We start from the raw sequence: 22,168 nt of genomic DNA, 5'->3' as shown, positions 1-22,168 counted from the left end.
CACGGACAGGAAGCAGAATAAAGTCCCCATAATCCAAGAGGAAATGGTTAGCTACCTGCTACACCACTTGGATACACACAAATCTATAGCACTGGATGGGATCCACCCAAGGGCACTGAGGGAGTTGACAGAAGTGCTCACCAAGCCACTTTCAATCATTTATCAGCAGTGCTGGCTAAATGGGTAGATTCTAGCTGACTGAAGGTTGGTGAATGTGACACTCATCTACAAGAAGGGCTGGAAGGATGATTTGGGAAACTACAGGCCTGTCAGTCTGACCCTGGTGCTGGGAGAGGTTATGGAGCAGATCATCTTGAGTGCCATCGTGCAGCATGTGCGGGACAACCAGGTGATCAGGCCCAGTCAGCATGGGTTTATGAAAGGCAGGTCCTGCTTGACTAACCTGATCTCCTTCTATGACCAGGAGACCATTTAGTGGATGAGGGAAAGGTTGTGGATGTTTTTTACCTAGACATTAGTAAAGCTTCTGACACCATTTCCCAAAGCATTCTCCTGGAGAAACTGGCTGCTTATCGCTTGGATGGCATACTCTTCACTAGGTAAAAAACTGGCTGGATGGCCAGGCCCAGAGTAGTTTCTGAATGGAGTTCACTCCAGTTGGTGGCTGGTCACAAGTGGTATTCCCCAGGGCTCAGTATCTGGGACAGTTCTGTTTAGTATCTTTAACAATGATCTGGAGGAGATTGAGTGCACCCTCAGTAAGTTTGCAGATGACACCAAGTTGAGTGGGAATGTTAATCTGCTTGAGGGTAAAAAGGTTCTACAGACAGATCTGAACATGCTGGATCAATGAGCCAAGTCCGATTGTATAAGGTTCAACAAGGCTCAGTGCTGAGTCCTACACTTGGGTCATAACAACCCCATGCAATGCTACAGGCTTGGGGAAGAGCGGCTGGAAAGGTGCCTGGTGAAAACCAATACCTGGGGGTACTGATTGACGGCCAGCTGAACATGAGCCAGTAGTGTTCCCAGGTGGCCAAGAAAGCTAATGGCATCCTGGCTTGTATCACAAATAGTGTGGCCAGCAGGACTAGCGAAGTGATTGTCCCCCTGTACTTGGCACTGGTGAGGCTGTACCTTTCATACTGTGTTCAGTTTTGGGCCCCTTACTACAAGAAAGACATTGAGGTGCTGGATGGAGTGTGTCCAAAGAAAAACAGTGAAGCTGGTGAAGGGTCTAGAGCACAAGTCTTATGAGGAGCGGCTGAGGCAACTAGGATTGTTTAGCCTGGAGAAAAGGAGGCTGAGGGGAGACCTTATTGCTGTCTATAACTACCCAAAAGGAGGTTGTAATAAGGTGGGTGTTGGTCTCTTCTACCATGTAACAAGTGATAGAACAAGAGGAAATGCCCTCAAGTTGTGCCAGGGGAAGTAGTTGAGTCACCATTCCTGGAGGTATTTAAAAGTTGTGTAGATGTGGCACTTAGGGACATGATTTAGTGGTGAACTTGGTTGGTGTCACATTAACAGTTGAACTCAGTGATCTTAAAGGTGTTTTTCAACCTAAACAATTCTATTCTATTGAATTTGATTTAGTTAATTCTAAGAGTGTAATGGAGGAATGTCCTGCAATGGGAAGGAAAATGTTTTCAAGAGTGGTGTGGGACAATAAAAATTACAAAAATTCAGATACTTTAAAAATCTCTTTCTGCCGGAAATCAGGAACATCAGCTCTCATTCTCCCTTCTTATCTCTTCCCAGATCTTTCATCTGGATAAAACTTACAGGGCAGCATAATAAGGTCAGTATATTGTGTAGTCCTAAAGAAGCTGTGAAGATAGAGAGGTAGATAGATATGTATCCCAGCCAAAACCAGTAAAAAGTAAAAGTCACCTTCCCAACTGCTCTGCCTAATCACTACTGCAGTGCTACCACAACGGCTAATTTTGATTCCATTATCCAGGCAGAAAATTACTTTTGCCTAAGCTTTGGACATACTTTCCTGTAAGACCTTGAAACCCAGTTGTAAACCCAAACATCTTTAAATTACCTTTTTTTTTTTTTTTCCCTGGAATATTAGCCTAAAAGTATTTAATCTCTGAAATGTTGAAACATATGTGACAAAAGTGTTTTACTACAGTATACATGTGAGATATAGTGCAAATTTTTAAGCTGAAGTTGCTATGTTAAGCTTTTGGATTAGCGTTTAAATACCTAAATATTACACTAGAATTATTTTTTTTCCTAATATCTATGTACCTGCAGATGAAGTCAACGAAAGGTGAAAGAGCAAAATCTCTTTTAAAGGGGTCTACTTTTATTTACATTTCAACATATGGAATTATTAACTTAATTTGCAAGGAAGCAATGCACATAAACAAACATGATAAACTCAGAACTGTATTCTTCTGTAGAACAAACTAAACAATTTTAAAGGCTTGTAGACTTTGATACCATTTTATTGTGGGGTGTTTTTTTTTTTTTCTGTGCCGTAAACTAACAGACTTTATCCATCTCACTGAAGGATATTCACCCAGGAGAGGTAATTCAGTGACATAATGTATCCTTATGTCCCTCCTTGCCCCATGGCAGATAATATGGGACAGGACTCGTGGCCATTGTAATGATACAGGTCATGAGAAAGTGAGCAGGAAAGCAAATGGTTTAAACGCATATGGAGGTATCAGCTTTTCATAATCGTAATCCGGTGTCCAGTCATAAACTGAGGATGCCCACTGTACTTGCTGTAGCACCCCTGAATACAGCAGTGGGCTTATGCCAGCCAAATTACCCCTGAGAAAAGGCAGTTGTGCTTCCTGAGGGGGATGTACCCCAGCTCCCCTCACACTACCACCCCTGTGGAAAGCTGCTATTCATTCTCCTTTTACTCTGTGTCATCTTTGCATTTGTGGGCAATTAGATAGGTGCTGTTATTTACCTCACACATTCTGCAGCTGTTAACACTTTCAGACATGAACACTGACCCACATAAAAACATAGTAAGTTATTTTATTCCACCACATAATCACTAGTCTATTTTTTAACTAGTTCTTTATCCTTTTCTCTGTCTTAATCTGGATCTCTGAAGCCTGTAGTTTTAAGCTGAGGCCTGTCATGTAAAACTTGATCAAAGGCTTGCTACAAATCCAACTAAAATATACTATACGCACACTCATTATCAACCTTGCCTGTAAAATGAAGATATAGGTACAAAAATCTTAGGCTGTAGCAATGTATTTGCAAGCATTACAATATGATCTGCTACAGAGGGCTATTCCTTTGATGTTTCATTTGTAGTATATATTGTTCCATGAATAAGGTAATCCTTAATCATTTTTACTCTGCAAAGTACAAAAAGAGTAAGTAAAGCATTACATAAAAAACTGCAGTTTCTCTTTAAAAACTATGTTAGTTCTGGTTTGGGACTTGTTTATTGTTTTGGGGATTTTTATTTGTTTGTCTAATCCTGTATATTTGAGATAATTTTTTTTTTTTATTTATTTATTTTGCTGCCAAATACAGCAATTAGTACTCTTATGTAGACTTGCATGTGTTTTAAATTGTCTTGTCACTGGGGATAGTAAAATTTTTGGTTAGAGGACAATAACATATAGTTCTGTGAATCAGGAGACTCGTGTTCTTACTAGTGAGAGAGAGTACTTGGGTACCCAAGTCAGCTGGAGTCTTTGCATGATTTCTAAATTATCTATGTATTTTTAAAATCTGCACATCATGTCAGAAAGACATGAAAAGAGTAGCAGTTGAGCACAAGGAGAAACTAGGTTCCTCACTGTTGTTTTTAAGCTTCTTATTGCTGCTGACCTTCTTGGTCCACTGTTCTGTAAACTGGCTCAAAGCAGATCTTTTTGTCAGTGACTGAAAAGGAGCATTGATTTTGGCAGTTGCTATTCAGCATGGCAGGGACAAGTGTACTATTTGAGTTGGTACTAGCAAGGAAATTACCATTAGCATATCCCAGTTCCTGTATAGTTACAACTTTATAGTCCTGCAGTTCCTTCAGTGTTCAGTCCTTTGACAAAAGCTTTATGTCATTTAATTCCCGTTTGTATAACACTGTACCATTCCAGAACTAGTAGGCTGGATCTCTGCACTGAACCCCATACCTGATCATACTAACATGACAGGCATAGCAGAGCTTGATGTCTGTGAACTCTTTCATGCTGATGTTGTAAGGTGATTGTGAATGGCAAAAACTCTCTCCTGCAAAACAAAATCTGATTTACTGGTTCACGTGAGGTTCATGGAACATAAAAGAAAGGAAAAAGAAGATGACAAAAAGCTTAATATCTATAAATACTAGTTACAATTCACTTTTCCCATAATTTCTAAACCCTCCCCGTACCAATTAACGCCACAACTATCCACAAACAGGATTGCTTTCTCTATGCTCTGTATGTCTCTTTCCCAACATGTGTTACAAATTACTATTCTTCTTATTGAGTCAGCTGCTTCAAGCCTCTAGAGGCTTGGTTCATGGTTAGGAAGAACACCTTTGGCTACTTTGTCAGACTTTTAGCCATAAAAAATTACCCATTATTACCCTCCATAATAACCCTCACTCCCTTTTCTTGTTAGTATTCTCTGAGAGTACCTTATCACATCATACTTACATTCCATTCAGTTTCATTCTAATAGTCATATTTGATTCAGTACATGCAAGCAGATGATGTTCTTGTTTTTATCAAGATTAATGCAGACAATTTCCTGACTTTTTGTATAGTGTGAGCTGATACACCATGCAGAAAGAAACTTGAAACTTTGTCTCTAAAGTGTAAGAGAGCACATGGTGTAAAAATCATTTTAAAATTCAAATTTTTAGGAAGAGCTATGATAATTTGCAAGAAGGGATGAGAAAGAAGAAAAAAAGTTGTTAAATACTACACTTCAGAATGCTACAGCAACAGGATGGATAGTTAGTGAAGGACAACATATTGCTAGGAGAACAACATATTAAGCTAGATTTTTGAAACATTGCTTCTTCTTTTTACCCTTTCGCATTTTTGTTCTCTCTCCACGTCATATTTAGTTGTTGATTAGGGAAGTTTTCTGTTACTAAGGAGTTATGAATAAAATTTAGAGTTCATGAAAAAGGCAACTAGGGAGTAATGTAGTCAGAAGTCACAGAAAGGATAGTGAAAAATTATACTCGTAAGCATAGTGAGATTTAGGAAAGAAAGCATCCTACCACATGGTTTTGTTTCCCCCAAGGACGTACTTATCTTGAAGAAACCTGATTAAAAGAAATTGGTAGGATTCTAAAGAAAAGCCTATATCATGCTTGTTCTTTTGTATTGAGTTTGCATGGCAAGGTTTTAGTAGCTGGAGGTGCTACAGAGGTGACTTCTGTGAGAAACTCCTAGAAGCTTCACCCATGTCCTATAGAGCCAATGCCAGCCGGCTCCAAGACAGACCCACGACTGGTGAAGGCCAAGCCCATCAGCAATGGTGGTAGCCCCTCTGGGATAACATATTTAAGAAGGGGAAAAAAAATGCACAACAGCAACTGCAGCTGAAGAGTGATACAAGATACGTGAGACAAAACAACCCTGCAGACACCAAGGTCAATGAAGAAGGAGGGGCAGGAGGTGCTCCAGGCACCAGAGCAGAAATTCCCCTGCAGACCATGGTGAAGATCATGGTGAGGCAGCTGTGTCCCTGCAGCCCATGGAGGAGCCCACACCAGAGCAGGTGGATGCACCCAAAGAAGGTTGTGACCCTGTGGGAAGTCCATGTGCTGAACAAGTTTCTGGAAGGACTTGTGTGGCCCTGTGGGGGACCCACACTGGAGCAGTCTGTTCCTGAAGGACTGCACCCAATGGAAGGGACCCAAGCTGGAGCACTTTGTGAGGAACTGCAGCCCATGGGAAGGACTCACTTTGGAGAAGTTCATGGAGGACTGTCTCCTGCAGGAGGGACCCCACACTGGAGCAGGGGAAGAGTGTGAGGAGTCCTCCCACTGAGGAGGAAGGAGTGGCAGAGACAATGTGTGATGAACTGACTGCAGCCCCCATTCCCTGCTCCCCTGTGCTGCTGAGGCGGGGATGGAGGTAAAGAAAATCAGGTGTAAAGTTAAGCCTGGGAAAAAGGGAGGCATGGGGGGGAAGTTGTTTTAAGATTTAGTTGGTATTTCTGATTATGCTACTCTTATTTGACTGGTAATACATTAAACTGATTTTCCCAAGTGGATTCTGTTTTGCCTGTGACAGTAATTGGTGAGTGATTTCTCCCCGTCCTTATCTAGAGCCATGTACATTTCGTTATTCTTTCTCCCTCCTGTCCAGCTTAGGGGGAGTGATAGAGTGGCTTCAGTGGGTACCTGGCATTCAGCCAGGGGTCAACCCATCATCAGTTTGTATCATCAATTACTCCCACGAAAAACCTGTGGTCTTATCCTCAACAATGGAGTTATACCATGGACTTGCTTTGAAGTCATAAGTACATGTTCTGACAAGCTTCCCAACAGCAACACCAGGATTCAGTTCCAATGATGAAAAATATCTTTTATTTGGGAACTGGGTAATAGTGTTGTGTCTCTAAATTGTGTTTGGCTACCTCTACAGAGAGTGTCCATGAAGTTGGAGTTTTGATTAGTTATATGGACTTAATTCCATATTGCCTCTTCGAAGTAATGTAATAAATTAATACATAAACGTAAGTCTGGTTTATACAGACAAGTTTCAGCTTATAATCAAGGAAACAAAACCACAGAGCCATGACGTGACCTTAATATATTGTGTATGACAACAGCCAGCCTGTGACATAACATTTCTCTCCTGACTCAGAAACCCAATACTTTGTGCACTCTATCATGCTCTATGATATATTTCAAATTAATTGTTCTTTACTGTTAAAAATAATTATTTAACCAAATAAATACCTACCTTATTACATATTTCGGTTATTAGCAGAGTTAGTGTACCAAAATAAGATGATGAGTACATGTTAATTTATCTGTGAATTTAAAGTACTTGATTTCTGGACTGTATTTATCTAACAAAAATATTGCAGGCAACATCTCTTTTACCTTTCTGAAGACAGTTATTTCTGCAGAGGTCAAGTGCAGGATCAATCCTAGGAGGTACAGAAATGTGGTATTTCTAAATGGCATTGAATTGAATGTAATAATTTATCTGTATCTAAGTATTAGATTCTGTACTTAAAATTCCCGGACTTCAACAGAAGTTTTGTGTGATGTGTTTTGAGAGGTCAGGCTCAAAATCTTGTAAACTTGGAGTTCCCAGATGATAAGCCTGTATAAGGCATTGCAGAATCAGAATTGTATATCTTCTCCTGTGCAGAAAGACTACACAAGTGACAAGTGTCATCTTTTACGTGCTGCGTAAGAACTTGCAGTGGACCTTACTGGACGGAGCAGAGATGGTCCAGGTCAAGCCAGGAATGAACTGGCTTCAGATGCAGTGCTGATAAAAGGTGATTTCTGATCACCCAGTCATTCTCATTTTTTAAAATTCCCTCTAAAGAAATTGATCTGATGTTATGATATAATATGAACATTCTTACACGTTATCAAACATTTTTTTCCCTATGTCAGTTTCTTTACAACTAATTTTCAAATTGTAGGGCACATAAAAAAAAGGTGTTTAATCTTAGTGGTAACTTAACCTAAATGAGTTCAAAAATCCTTTAGGAATATTAAAGAGTTCATCAGGTCTACTTTTTTTTTTTTTTTTTTTTTTTTCCCAGGGAAAAACCTTGCTGATTTATTTATAATATTCAAAACCAATTAAAATGTCATCTAATTATTAGGAATACTTAATCTTCTCTAAGGCAATATAAAAATTAAAATAATTAAAATAACAGAAGAGAAATTGAGTATGAAGAATAACTATACTAATTGTAAGACATTATTAGAAAAAAACTTCTGGGAAATTTACCCACAGTTTTGATAATGTCCTCTGGTTCCTAAAATATCTGTATTTTCTATTTGGAAATATATATAGGAAAGGTTTTAAAAAAGAATATGCTTATAAACTTTTCTCAAATAGTACAGACTAGAGAATTTGGGAGAGAAAAAAAGGCATACTTGCTGTTTTATATTTATATAAAGTGCACGAGAAGTACCACCTACAATGCAGCTATGCTACAGCATCATTTAAAACTGTTGTATAAGAACCTAGATATTCAAATGAAAAATGAGTAGTTACAAAGTGTTTTTGTAATCTCTACAATGTAATTATCCTGCCTGGTATATGAAAGTCTGCCAACATTTTTATGTGTTCCTTTGGAGTCAATTTATTAATTAAAAAATTAGGTCAACTCCACTGACCTAATTAATAAAACCAGATAGGTCACAATTAAGATTCTCCTTTCACATAGGTATTTTCTTTCTTTTTAGTGTCATTTGTAATTTAAGTGTGGAGGGCTAGTACAATTATTTCATGCTCTTTGTATTTTACTCTCTGTCACCTGCTCTGCTTATTTAAAACATGAGTCCCACAGCTAACAAAAGCCAGGGACAACATACTTGAAATGCCAAATCTGGCATCTGTATTATTCACGCCATTTGTGGTCTCTATGAAAATTTAAGGAAGAACAAAATCCGTGCTAAGGAATGAGAAGAGTTTTATAATCCCCAGTGTACTGTCACTGTGGCTTTCAGGATACCAGAAAGGTTACTGGTTTTACATGGGTTGAGCTTTAAGAATTTATCAACTGTCAGGTTAGGAAGTGTTGATTACACATGTGTTACTGGGTTAGGTGTGTTGCACTGAAACTATGTTGTTAAAAAAACACTGTTTGCACTACAGAAAACAAATAGCAAAATGCTTCATAATTAAATTAAAGCAATATGTCTATCCAAGCATAAAGAGTTTCAGAGCAGGACCAGGTTCATCTCTTGTTTTAGTTTTATACTTAGAAGTTTGATGGAATGGCATGCTGAGATGTATAAATAGCACTGTGCAGAAAGCTCCAAACTGTTCAAGTTGTTTGTCTGGTTTCCATTGTAATTGGTTAATGGGGGAAGATAGGTCACCTAGATGGTGGTTATCCAACTTAGGCACCTACGTTAAGAGGGGTGTTTATTCATCTCTGCTTCCTGAGAGACCTAAAATAGCTTAGATGAGGAGTCTCATCTTTCAGACAGTTATTCTAAAGTTAAGAGTGCTATAGTAAATTAATCATGCTTGTTGCAGGCTAACCATAGGCCAGGTTGTCTAATAATTCCTTGTCCCAGAGAAACTGATGATAAATAAAGTGAGTGACACAACAGAAGCCCTGAATAACCCCTGAAGAGAGTGCCTCATGGGAAAACAGGCATTCCAGAAAGACTTAGCTAGGAAGTGTCTTAATTGTTGAGGTTTGAACTCAAACAGCAGCCAGACACCACGTGGTCTGCTGTTCACCTCCCCCCTCCCTGGTGAAATAGGGGAGGGACAAAAATAAGAGAATTCATAGGTTGAATAAAAAGAAAGAATTTACTAAATACAACAAGAGAACATCAGTGACAATAGTGAGTTCAAAATGAAACGGGTAAAATGCAGCAGTGGCTTAACCAGTGCGGTGACCGCCTCCCCCCAGCAACATGCGACCAGAATGGAACCCAAAATCAGCGCCTGCCCAAGAAAGCCCGCTCACCTGTATCCCTGGGCATGACATCACATGGTATGAAATACTCCAGTGAAAGTTAACTTCATCCTGGTTGAAAACAGGACAGTTGTAGGAAGAAATGCTGAAAGTGAGAAAAGATCTTCTAGCTTCCAGAACTCATAAATATGACAAAAATCTTTCTGTCAGGTAGTTAGATGTCTCAGTTAATTCAAAATAGCAAAATAGTGATCCTCTAGTGATTATATCTGGTGTAAAAGTAAAAATACCAGCTGAAAGGCAATTTAGTGCCCTCATAGCACATTTTACATAGGCCCTAAATGTTGCTGTTTTCAAAAGTTTTACTAGAAGACTGCAGCACTGTGGCAGCTGTGATCACCTTTTTATATAATGCACATTGTAAACTACTTTCCTCTTCTAGCATTCACAAAGATGATAGTCATGAAAACACTACAGTTTTTCTTCTGAGGGTACTTAATATATTTCAAAACTCCAATGTATGAATTGAATATGAGTTTGGCAAACTCTGCTTCAAATTGTTCCACTATTCTTATCTATTTACTTATATTTTTACAGATTTTATTTCAGAAAGAGATATTAATAATCAAGTTCAAGCTAATGGATGACTTAGCAACAATAATTCACCAAAGAGTAAATAACTATAAACACAATTGGAAAAAAATAAGGAACTTTCATTTTTAGAAATCCAATAGAATATCAGTAATCTATGATTTCATAATGAATTCTAGTTCTCTGGAGAGTACCTTACACAGTTCCAATACCGTTTTTTGTCTAGTAAAGGATAGGTAGAAAATGGTCACTATCATTTAGATGGAAATTTATATTCTCTATATGCAATGCCATCCTGTGACTGTTTATCCTTCCTCCCATTTACCAATCAGTACACCAGTACATTATAATTCAGGCTACAGCAAGTCGCAAGTGATTGTCCATAAATCATAATAAAATATGTCACATAACATCTAGATTTTAGTGTAATACCCGAGTTATCTGGTGAGACAATCTGGACATTTAAATTGTATGTAGTTTTCCATTATCTAGGAAACAACCTAGTTCTCCAGGTAGTAACTGGGATACACTTGCAAACACAGAAAAAAGTTAGGGAGAAAAATTTTCTCTTGTAATATTCTTTATTTCCTCATGAGAGATGGATGCAGAGTATTTTCTGAGCATAACTCTTTTTAAAAGGCAGAAAAGTAGGAAAAATATTGTAACGATCTTAAGTTATGTTGAAACAACACATTTTATCAGCTATAGATAACCATATGTTATTCTTGTTACTATGGAAATTAAATGACTCACTATGGAAATAAAATGGGCCACTGTAGAAGAAGATCAGGTTTGAGAACATGTAAGGAATCTGAAGGTGCACAAGTCCATGGGACCTGATAAGATACATGCATCTGTGGGTCTTGAGGGAACTGGCAGATGAAGTGGCTAAGGCACTATCCATCATATTTGAGAAGTTGTGGCAGTCCAGTGAAGTTCCCACTGCCTGGAAAAGAGGAAATATAGTCCCCATTTTTAAAGAGGGAAAAAAGAAATAACCAGGGAACTACAGGCCAGTCAGTCTTACCTCTGTGCCTGGAAAGATTATGAAGATCCTCCTGGAAACTCTTCTAAGGCATGTGGGAAAAAAAGGAGGTGATTGGTGACAGTGAACATGGCTTCACTAAGGGAAAATAGTGCCTGACAAATTTGGCAGTCTTCTGCAACGGGGTTACAGCATTGGTGGATGAGGGGAGAGCAACTGATGTCATCTACCTGGACTTGTGCAAAGCATTTGACACTGTCCCACACAACACCCTTGTCTCTAAACTGAGAGATGTGGATTTGGTGGATGGACCACTTGGTGGATAAGGAATTGGCTGGATTCACACTCAAAGAGTTGTGGCCAATGATTTGATGTCCAAGTGGACACCAGTCATGAGTGGAGTTCCTCAGGAGTCAGTATTGGGACCAGTGCTGTTTAACATCTTTGTCAGTGACATGGACAGTGGTATTCAGTACCCCCCAGCAAGTCTGCAGATGATGCCAAGCTGTGTGGTGCCGTTGACATGCTGGAGGGAAGGGATTCCAAACACAGAGTGACCTTGACAGGCTGGAGAGGTGTGCCTGTGCAAACCTCATGAAGTTCAACAAGGCCAAGTACAAGGTCCTGCACATGGGTTGGGTCAATCCCAAGAACAAATACAGTCTGGGCGATGAGTGGATGGAGAACTGCCCTGCAGAGAATGACTTGGGGGTATTGCTTGACAAAAAACTCAACATGACTTAGCAATGTGCACTCTCAGCTCAGAAAGCCAACCGTATCCTGGGCTGTATCAAGAGAATTGTGACCAGCAGGTTGAGGGAGTTTAGTATTCTCCTCTACTCAGCTCTCATAAGAGCCCACCTGGAATACTGTGTCCAGCTCTGGGGCCCTCAACATATGACCTGTTGGAGCAATTCCAGGGGAGGGCCACAAAAAGGATCAGGGGGCTGGAGCACCTCCCTTATGAAGACAGACTGAGAGAGTTGGGAATGTTCAGCCTAGTGAGGAGACAGCTCTGGGGAGACCTTATAGCGACCTTCCAGTAGTTAAAGGGCGCCTACAGGAAAGCTGGAGAGGGACTTTTTACTACGGCACATAGTGATAGGATAAGGGGTAACGGTTTTAAACTGAAAGAGGGTAGATTTAGAGTAGATATAAGGAAGAAATTCTTCCCTGTGAGGGTGGTGAGGCACTGGCACAGGTTGCCCAGAGAAGCTGTGGCTGCCCCCTCCCTGGCAGTGTTCAAGGCCAGGTTGGACGGGGCTTTGACCAACCTGATCTTGTGGAAGGTGTCCCTGCCCATGGCAGGGGGGTTGGAACTAGATGATATTTAAGATCCCTTCCAACCCAAACCATTCTATGATTCTATGATTTATTTTAATACTTCTGCATGTGACCTTAACTCTGAAAAATTAGGACTTATTATTCTGGAGCAAGTCTAGCATGATTTTACTTAATGTATATAATATCAGAGTTAATAGCAGGATTAACAAACAAATTAAAGCAAAACACCAAGAGATGTTACAGAACTTAATGAAATTTTAGTCAACAAACAGAACCTTTACATTTTTTTTTCTCTGCCATTAGTATATTTTTCTTTGTTTTCTTTATCATGGAAGAAACTGCTTCTTTCTTATGCATTATAATAAAAATGAAATTTGTATTTTAATTGAAGATAGACAGCAAATTTTCACAAAACCAGTCACTACAATACAAAGCTACAAAGATTTTAGTTTTCTTTTTTATTTAACCAAACTATTAGGAATCAGGTCAGCAATTGTGTACAAAGCACTTAAGAACTGGAGAAAATTTGGAAAAGCCTATGTTAGTCAAAGCTTCTTCAGGGGATTGAGAATGCAGTAATCAATTGTTCATCTCAGGGAAAAAAAGGCACAGCTTGGAAATTTGAGAAGTCTATAAATATTCCTGAAATTTTGCTTTTAATGAGATGGATACATTTGCAAGCCTTTATATGCTAAAAACTCAAAGACTCTGGGTGGTTAACTCTTTTACAGATAAACTGCAGAGATGAGTAATTGCATATCCAGATGACTAAGACGTATCTTAATTAAGCCATAAAGAGCTGGATGTTTCCAGAATTTGTCAGCTATGTTGATGAAAACTGAATTTGAAACACGTGCATTGCTGTGCGTGGGAACACTAGCTGTAGAATAGAAATTATGACATCTGTGGCAACATTTTGTCAATATCATAGATTTAAAATGTAAGGATGGTCTCTGCTCAAGAAGTGTGGTTAACAGAGTATGAATGGGGATCCATAAGTTTGTCCCTCACCTCAAGTCATGTACATGGCTTTTTAGCATGGCAGACACTATCTCCAAGCAGAAAATTGACTTAAAAGCTGATAAGAAGCATCAGCCCTTTAGAATGATTCTGTTGTATCAGATTAACAGGATAATTAATTATTGAATAGAAAATACTCTGCTCTTTCTGTTTCTTCTGATGTGCAGTCTTAACACTAACTTTTTTTTTTTTTTTTTTTTCTCCGTTAAGGGTGACAGACTGAGCAGCTGAATATTGCAATTAGATGATTTGCTGTAGTGTTTCTAAAGAATCAAATTTCAATAATCTTTTATCTGAATTTTTCTGTAGCCATAAACTTACCTGTGCTAGACGCTACTCTGAGTTAGTGACCTGAGTAAGAGCATAACCAGGGAAATCTTTTCTTGCTTTGTTTTTTTTTGTTAATTTTGGACTGAGTAAGACTACATAGCACACCATTCTGCTTTTAGAGTAGGCAACATGAGTTTCAGCCCTCTACATGTCAAAAGAAACAGTTGTACTGCTGCATTTTGTATTAAAGAGTTACTGTTCCTCAGGTGGGAGTCATCACCTGACTACACGTAGACTGTCACACTGAAGACAACTATGTCTGAGAGAGTGAGTGAGTGTGTGCTCCCTTTACAATCAATGAATAGGAACAGGTACTAGTCGGACATGGGTGTAGCATCCTGAAGTATACAATCAGCAGAGATCAGATTGACTGTTTACTAAAAGGTTTTATCTCTCTTCAATAGCTATGAAGAAGTGACATTTTCCAGTCTTTTTAAATAATCAGACTATGATGTGTAAACTTGCTGAGGAGGTTCAAGGGAGAGGGAAGAGCAACAGAAATGTATTGCACCAGGCAACAGAACGATTTTCTTTGTAAAAAGTGCAGATTCTAAGGGTTTGGGATTTATTTTCTTTAAAAGACATCATTGGTCCCTAAGAAGCTACAAACCTGAAATAATATTTATAGCATGGCAACATGTTTCCATATATACGGTGGCTCTCAAAGTTTGAAAGTGAAATCCATCTTTGCTGGATCAGGTGTCTTTGTGTGCCACCTTCTGCATATAATTCCAAACAGTTTTTCCTTCAAAACCTTACTTTTTTACTAACCAGTCACTTTGATTTAAAATGAATAATTTTATTTCTAGGAAAGATTTTGCATTCACTTTCCCACTTACATAAAAAACCTCACTTACTAGCATCATTTTACCGTTTCTCAGCTGAGGTGGCAACAGATTGGTTCCCTTGGGTTAGCAAATGAAGAAGACACTGAAAGTGCACACGAATGTAAAGAACCATAAGAACCACTGTATGGTTAAGAACCATACGATGTAAATCAAGGACCATACAGTGTCTTATTTCGTTGATGGCAAATAATAGATCCTTTAGAGAAGAGTGCTGGAACACAAAGCTGTAGTGTAGGAAGCATAAAATATCACTTCCATTAACAAAACTTTCTATTCATGCATGTTTTTCTTTTTTGAACTCATCTGATGACTTTTGTATTTCATATGAGTTTTTGCCATCTGCTACATTCTATAAAAATCAGTTCCAAAGTTTAACAATGCATGGTGTGATATGAATGTCCCCCTTTGTTGATTTGAAAACTTGTCTGCAAGTGTTGATGTTAAAGGGGTGGCTGTTAACTACCCTTAGTTGCTGGTGCTGGTATTTATGCCTGGGTGGGGGAGTGAACACTGTACTGGTCCTCTGTTTGAAGCTGTTGGAAGAAATAAAACATAGCTCCACAAATCATTCTTCTTGTAATTTCAGGTGTTTCTCCATAAATAGAAAATAGTACGATAGACATTGAAAAGTAGGTGTTTTTGCATAAGATTCCCATAAAAATATATGAGGTTTTATTGTTTAAGAGCAGATATTAAATATCAGGGAAAATAAGGTCTTGAAAATTTAAAGATAGCTTAATAAGATTGTTCTTTTGGTCAGATAATAATAAATCGTATGGGTAGTTGGTGAAAGAAAATGTGGAATGAAAGACTGATTAAAGAAAATGCAGAAAATTCAGTACTTTTCTAAGAAGAACACACTTAGAAATTATAGTCACAGTAATCTGAAATCACCAGTGTAAATGTGTAGAAGGAAATAATATTGTTCAAGTTCATGTAAGGAGTTTTTAATGTATGCGTTATATAAAGAATACAGCTCACTTATACCATCAAAAATATTTTTTTGACAAAAAAAATGTTCCAAGTATAATGTAAAAAGATGTATAATTTAAGAGTTTTGATACTCAGTGGCCCAAAAGGAGAAAACATTGAGTTGGTGTATTGTCACTTTGGCTGAAGCATTGGCAAAAAGCTTTGCTCAAGGAATAGCTTTTAATAAATTACTGGCATTATTAGAGTGAAGTGAAAACAATGTTCATGCTTTTGCCCCTGTTCATCCACCTTACAATACAGAAGCTGTAATTTTTTTCTTCTTGTGTTGGGGTAGTTTTCCCTATAGAGGGACTCTAAATCTTTGCTGTCCCATAAATATGTGAACATAAACAGTGATTTATTGCAATTTAGCTCCTGTTTTGGTGGAGGAGGTTTATGGTGCTGAGAAAACTCATTAATCTAATTCACAGCTCATAGTATAAACATAACCTTTACAATATATAACAGCAGAAATTATGCGTGGTTATGATTTACTGTTTGTGTTTTGGAAGGAGAAAGAAGTGAGAACTTGTTTTGCCACTTCCAGTTTTAATACACATTGATTAAGTTGAAGAATTAATATGAAACTGCTATAAATAACAATCTATGTGTATTTATTGTTTATATATGTTTCTTTTTTAATATAAAATATTAAAATCCAGAAGCTGTGAGAACAGTGTACTGTGAGTTAGACAAGCAACTTTAAAAAGCATATTCAAAACAAACAGAATTGCTATTAACCTGATCATTTATTACAACAGTAAATCTAATTGAAAGACAGAGTTTTGAAGTTGCGTCTTGAACATCTACATAACACAGAAAAGTAAGAGGTTAAGTAACTGTGTTGTAGTGGTGTTAAATTGCTCTTTAGGTCTTACATACTTAAGTACGCATATTTTATTAGGATTCATATTCTCACTGAAGTGGAAAACCTCAATTTTGAATCAAGAGTGGCTGTTACTATAATAATTGTAATATATTCATATCATGTTATACTATTATGAGTTTACCTATGCTTCTACTGAATTTTAAGAGAAACCCATGATGCTTGAAAAATAGGCATATTTTTTGTTAAATGATCAAAAGAACTATCAAATTTTGTTGTTTCTGTTTTCAGTCACTGTGCAGAAAATTTTGAATGTCTAAATAGATAATGCCTATAATTATGAAATCTCACTATTTTTTAATATACATTCTGAGATGTTCTTAATATGCTTCCATACTTTAACTTTCTATAATATTGTTCAGAGTATTTGCAAAATGTAAAAAAAAAAAAGTAAAAAACCAAGAGCGATGTCATTCGAATGTTGCATTATTAAATATATTTAGCTGAAGTCTTTTGAAAATGTTACAATTTTTATATAGAAAAGTTAAAAATATGTTATCAAAAACGACCAAATTATAATTATTTTATAGAGCCATGTTCTCTGCATAGACACTATTTTAATAGAGAATTCATGAAAGTGAACCTTACACAATATTTATGTTTTTTAAACAATACTGATATACCGATACATTATTACAACTAATAATCTAAATTAATGTATTTTACTATTCAGAAATTATGAGAAAGTTAGAATCATTATAGTGATAAACTGTGTTGTAAAATGTGACTTTCCTCTCATACTGCAAATGAACTTTCAATTTAAATTCACTAAAATTATGATAAAATTGCTATTGGAAAGATTTTATTATTACAAGCCTTTAATTTGTAAACTATAATTCTTTCAAACTGTAATAAGATATTGCTGGCTCAAAACTATTTAACAAAGAATGTTGATTACTTCTAGTTCATCTTTCATCTGAGCCATACCACTATTGGTGGTCTCCTTGTGACCAAAATTTACTTCTATGAGTCATGTATTGTTTGCATTTATAAGATATATGGGGGAAAATGATATCTCTTTATTTAACACTTCACAGTTTTTTCTGATCCTTTTCTTTTGAATGGTGACAGTTTCTGTACAATACAAGAAACTAATTTTAAAGTTTCTACCACCGCAATATAGCTGTTATATGCTATTTGAATTTAATGTATATTAATTTACAAAACTAGATGGTGTTAATTACTCATCTTTCCTTCCAATCTCTGAAAGAAGGAAACAAATGAGAGCCATCTCTTCAACAGTTGTTAAGAAAACACAGTGGGGTGTCTAGCAACATTGAAAGAACATAGATATTTTTAAAGATGAATTACTAAAAAAAGAAAAATATCAAGAGCTAGAAAATGTTTTCATAAATTATTTATTGACTTAGACATTTAAAAAACTATTTTTTTTACCCGCCTACACATTCATGTCTTTATGTATACTAAGTATATATTATTTCAAAAGTTAAACAGAAGATGTTTGGATGACTCTGGGTGAAGTTTCTAGGCAATGTAAGAACACTGAGGACACATCAGTTCTTACAAAGAGTTTTAAGAAATTGAATGATTTAAGCTGAAATTCAATGGAATTTGACAGATAATTTCTCTAGAATCGATTTTATTTTTCAATATTAAAGCTAACCAGTGGAATGCATGAACTGTTTTCTTGGGGTTGTGTGTTTTTTTTTTGTTTTTTTTTTTTTTTTGTTTGGTTTTTTTTGGTTTTTTTTTCGTTTTGTTTTGTTTTTATGGTTTTTTGTTGTTGTTGTTTGGTGGGGTTTTTTTGTTTGTTTGGGTTTTTTTACTATATAACTGTTATGAAGAACCGATTAAATATTAAAGGAAAACTTTTAGAATATAGTGACAGATGTTTTCAGCTATAAAATATTCCAGAATCTACTTATTGGCCTAACAATTTTCCATTTCTTCAAGCAATGGCAAAAAAAGCCATTACCAATTCTGGATAAAAATATATTGAGTTTTGATGGACTCAAGTAATATAGAGCAGTTGACCATATTGCAGGAATGTGAATCATAACAGTGAAATCCCTGACAATGTATTTTTAAGACTTCAAACATAATGGCCATATACTGACCCTAAATTGTATAATCAATAATAATGTATGTACAGTGATGTAGTAATATTGAGAGTTCTGCTATGGAATTACAATACCCTAAAGGAAGTGGTCTAGCTAATTAGAAAATGTTTTCTTAAATGCTAAATTTATTGAGTGAACAATCAAAACTGAACACTGTCATGTTTCAAAGAAGAGCTTTATATAAAACAAGCCAGTCTAAATCTAAAAAGCTTAAGAATGTATTTAAGTATTTTAATATCCATAAATCCATAAATTAATCCATATAGCGTTACATAAATCTGCAAGTACATTTCCCTAATACCTGAAAATAAAAAGAAGACAATTCACTTACAGCTTTGGTAAATCAGGCTTAATCATTCAAACCTGAAGATAAATGATTATGATCAGATGGAAGACATTACAGGGTTATTTCCTGTCTAGACCAAATTTAATCACAGCAAGTACAATTTCATGTAATCGTACTCAAATCTTTTCCCATCATTCACTAATTCATTAATGAAAATACTCAAGATGAAGAAGATTTAGAACATATACTCCAAGAGTGTATTTCAATATTATATGTATCAATGTCTCTCACATCTACATTTCTTACAGTATCCTTCTGGACAAAATGTCCAGTATACAGCTAGGCAAATCCATGATATATCGGGTGAGAAACTGGCTGACAGGTTGAGCTCAAAATGTTATAGTAAACATCAGGCTGATGGCCAGTCACCGATGGGGTTTCCTAGGTCTCAATTTTGGGGCCAGTGCTTTTTAATGTTTTCCAAATCATCTAGATGCAGGAATCAAATGCATATGAAGTAAGTTTGCTGATTTTACTGAACTAGGAAGAGCTGTAGACTCCCCTGAAGGGTAGAGAGGCCTTACAGAGAGATCTGGATAGACTAGTGAGCTGGGCAATCATCAATCATATGAAATTTAACAAAAGCAAGTGCCAGATCCTCCCCCTGGGATGGAGCAACCTTAGTTATACTGGAGGACAAGAGGCTAGTGAGCAGCCCTGTGGAAAGACATCTGGGGGTCTGGGTCAATGGCAAGTTGAATGTGAGTCAACAGTGTTCTCTGGCAGCCAAAAGGACCAATCATGTCCTGGGGTGCATCAAGCACAGCAGAGCTGCTGGTCGAAGGAGATGATCGTTCCACCATACACTGTACTGGTGTGGCAGTTTTGGCCACTTCAATATAAAGACATCAAACTATTTGACTGTGTCCAGAGGAGGGTGGCCAAGATGGTGAAAGGTCTCAGGAGCAGCTGAGGTCCTTTATCTTGTTCAGGTTGGAGAGGAGAAGGCTGAGGGGTGACAGCCTGTTAGAGTTCAAGGAGTGTCTGTACAATCCTTTTAGTCATATGGTTTAGTTTTAGGTAGTCCTGTGAGGAGCAAGGAGGTGGACACAATGATCCTTATGGGTCCCTTCCAACTGGAGATATTCTATGATTCTATAATGACACATGTACATTATCCTACATGTTACAAAAATAATTTGACTGATAAAATTAAAAATATAAAAATATACTAATGTGTGTGTACTACTAATGTGTATGTGTAATTGTGCTTTCTGATGTATTTTCAAAGAAATCTGATTCCAATATAGTAGGAGGGGGCATTGCCTTGTTTTTGGTTTGGTGGTTTTTTGTTTTTTTTTTTTTTTTGTCTTCCTAAATCGGGTTAAATAGCAAATTAGAAGAGCAACAAAGCTGGCGAAGGGTCTAGAAAACAAGTTCTATGAGGAGTGGCTGAAGCAACTGGAGTTGCTTAACCTGAAAAAGGAGGCTGAGGGATAACCTTACTGCTCTCCACAACTACCTGAAGGAGATTGTGGCGAGGTGTGTGTCAATGTCTTCTCCTAAGTAACAATTGACGGGACAAGAGGAAATGGCCTCAAGTTGCACCAGGGGAGGTTTTGATTGAATATTAGGAAAAAACTTCTTCACTGAAAAGGTTGTCAAGCTTTGGCATAGCCTGCCCAGGGAAGTGGTTGAATCAGCATCCCTGGAGGTATTTGAAAGAAGTGTAGATGTGGCATGTAGGGACATGGTTTAGTGATGGACTTGGCAGTGCTAGTTTAATGGTTGGACTCGATGATCTTAAAGGTCTTTTCCAACCTAAATGAATCTATGATTACTGTATGACAAGATTCAGAGAAGTAGGTGAGACAGTTTGTGAAGACAGATATTATATGGTAAAGAATATCTGAAATCAGTCTGCTAGTTAATTTTTTTATACGAATGTCTCTGATGGGATAAAAACGCTTAAGTAATAAAACAACGATCAAATTGGTAAGAAATGAAAAATACAGTTATATTAATCTTTGTAGAGGGACCACATTTTGAAAACTTTTTTCTGTGAACAAACCCAATTCACTTCTTCATAGGAGATAACTTTTCATCTCATTCCATTTTTATTATGTCCAGATACCTCTTTCTAGAGAACAGTTGAAAAAGGTTTTTTCTAGTTTATTTCCTTATAAGCAAACAAGAGCACAGTGAACACTCATCCCATCTAAAGTATGCTGATTTACTCAACTGTTTAGCATTAAACTGATTGTCACATAGATTCTGTCCTTAGAAATATTTTCTACTGAAAGCAACATGGGTGTGTGACACTTATGCTATATCCACCCCTTACAAAAATTAAAATACTTGACAGTAATTTTTGATGGACTCAAAAGTTCCATCAAAGAAACATATCACCAGCATGCTTTTTTGAATAGTGATATTCATATATCCTAAGAAAGGCATACTGTGGGCTTAATTGAACAGCATCTAAGAGTAATTCTGAGGGATCACCAACTGTGTCTTCACAACTCTAGTTCTAGGTGGGAACATCATGTAGGAGTACAGATTCATCTTTAAAGGTGCCTAAGTTGCTTCACTAAATAAAGATCCCAGATCTCTCTAGCTCTGAATATTCCACTAGAAATGGATACACCTGAGGCTCCCATTTCAGGCCAATATAGACTGGCATTAGGACATGCAGTTTATTTAAATCAGAATCTCATTGAAAGGTTAACGTAAGAATCAATACTGGGTCCGACAGAAAAGTCCCATTTCTGTCCTTTCAGTATCTGAAGGCCACATTTCATGCATTGTTTTCTCCTAGAGGCTAATTCTTATACCATCTTTCAACAATTTGCCTGGAGCAAGATTCATTTCATGTACTCCTAGGCAGGTAAACATTACTCTAAGGTAGTTGTGTAATCCTCCCCAAGAAGAGGGATAAATACAAAGGAGAATTCATCCTAACTGAAGATCGATGTATAAGCCAAAGCAGATGACTGCTCTTTTTTCTGCATCCCTGGTGCACAATCCTGACCTCAAGTTATATGCCTGATGCTGTTTCAGTGATCCATCCTTTGTATGCTTCAAATTAAGTGCTTCAGACCTTCTAAGCTCCCTCATTACTACCTCATGCTCTCTCAGATCTTTCCCAAGACACAGTTATAGCCTCTTACATTTTTTTCAAGAGAATTTGGCAGGAAGAGACATAAAGTTAGGGTCAGAACACACCTTCTTAATTATTTCTACTTTTTATTAAAGCAACTGACAATTACAAGCAAGCTGTCAGCTTCACCTCCTTTCATGAATCAGGGATTCACCACTATATCAAGCTGAACTGAATTCTTCCTTCTCTCTCTTGAT

Source organism: Athene noctua, chromosome 1 (genome assembly GCF_965140245.1).
Source record: "Athene noctua chromosome 1, bAthNoc1.hap1.1, whole genome shotgun sequence".
Classification (NCBI taxonomy): Eukaryota; Metazoa; Chordata; class Aves; order Strigiformes; family Strigidae; genus Athene; species Athene noctua.
This window is presented reverse-complemented; position numbering follows the sequence as displayed.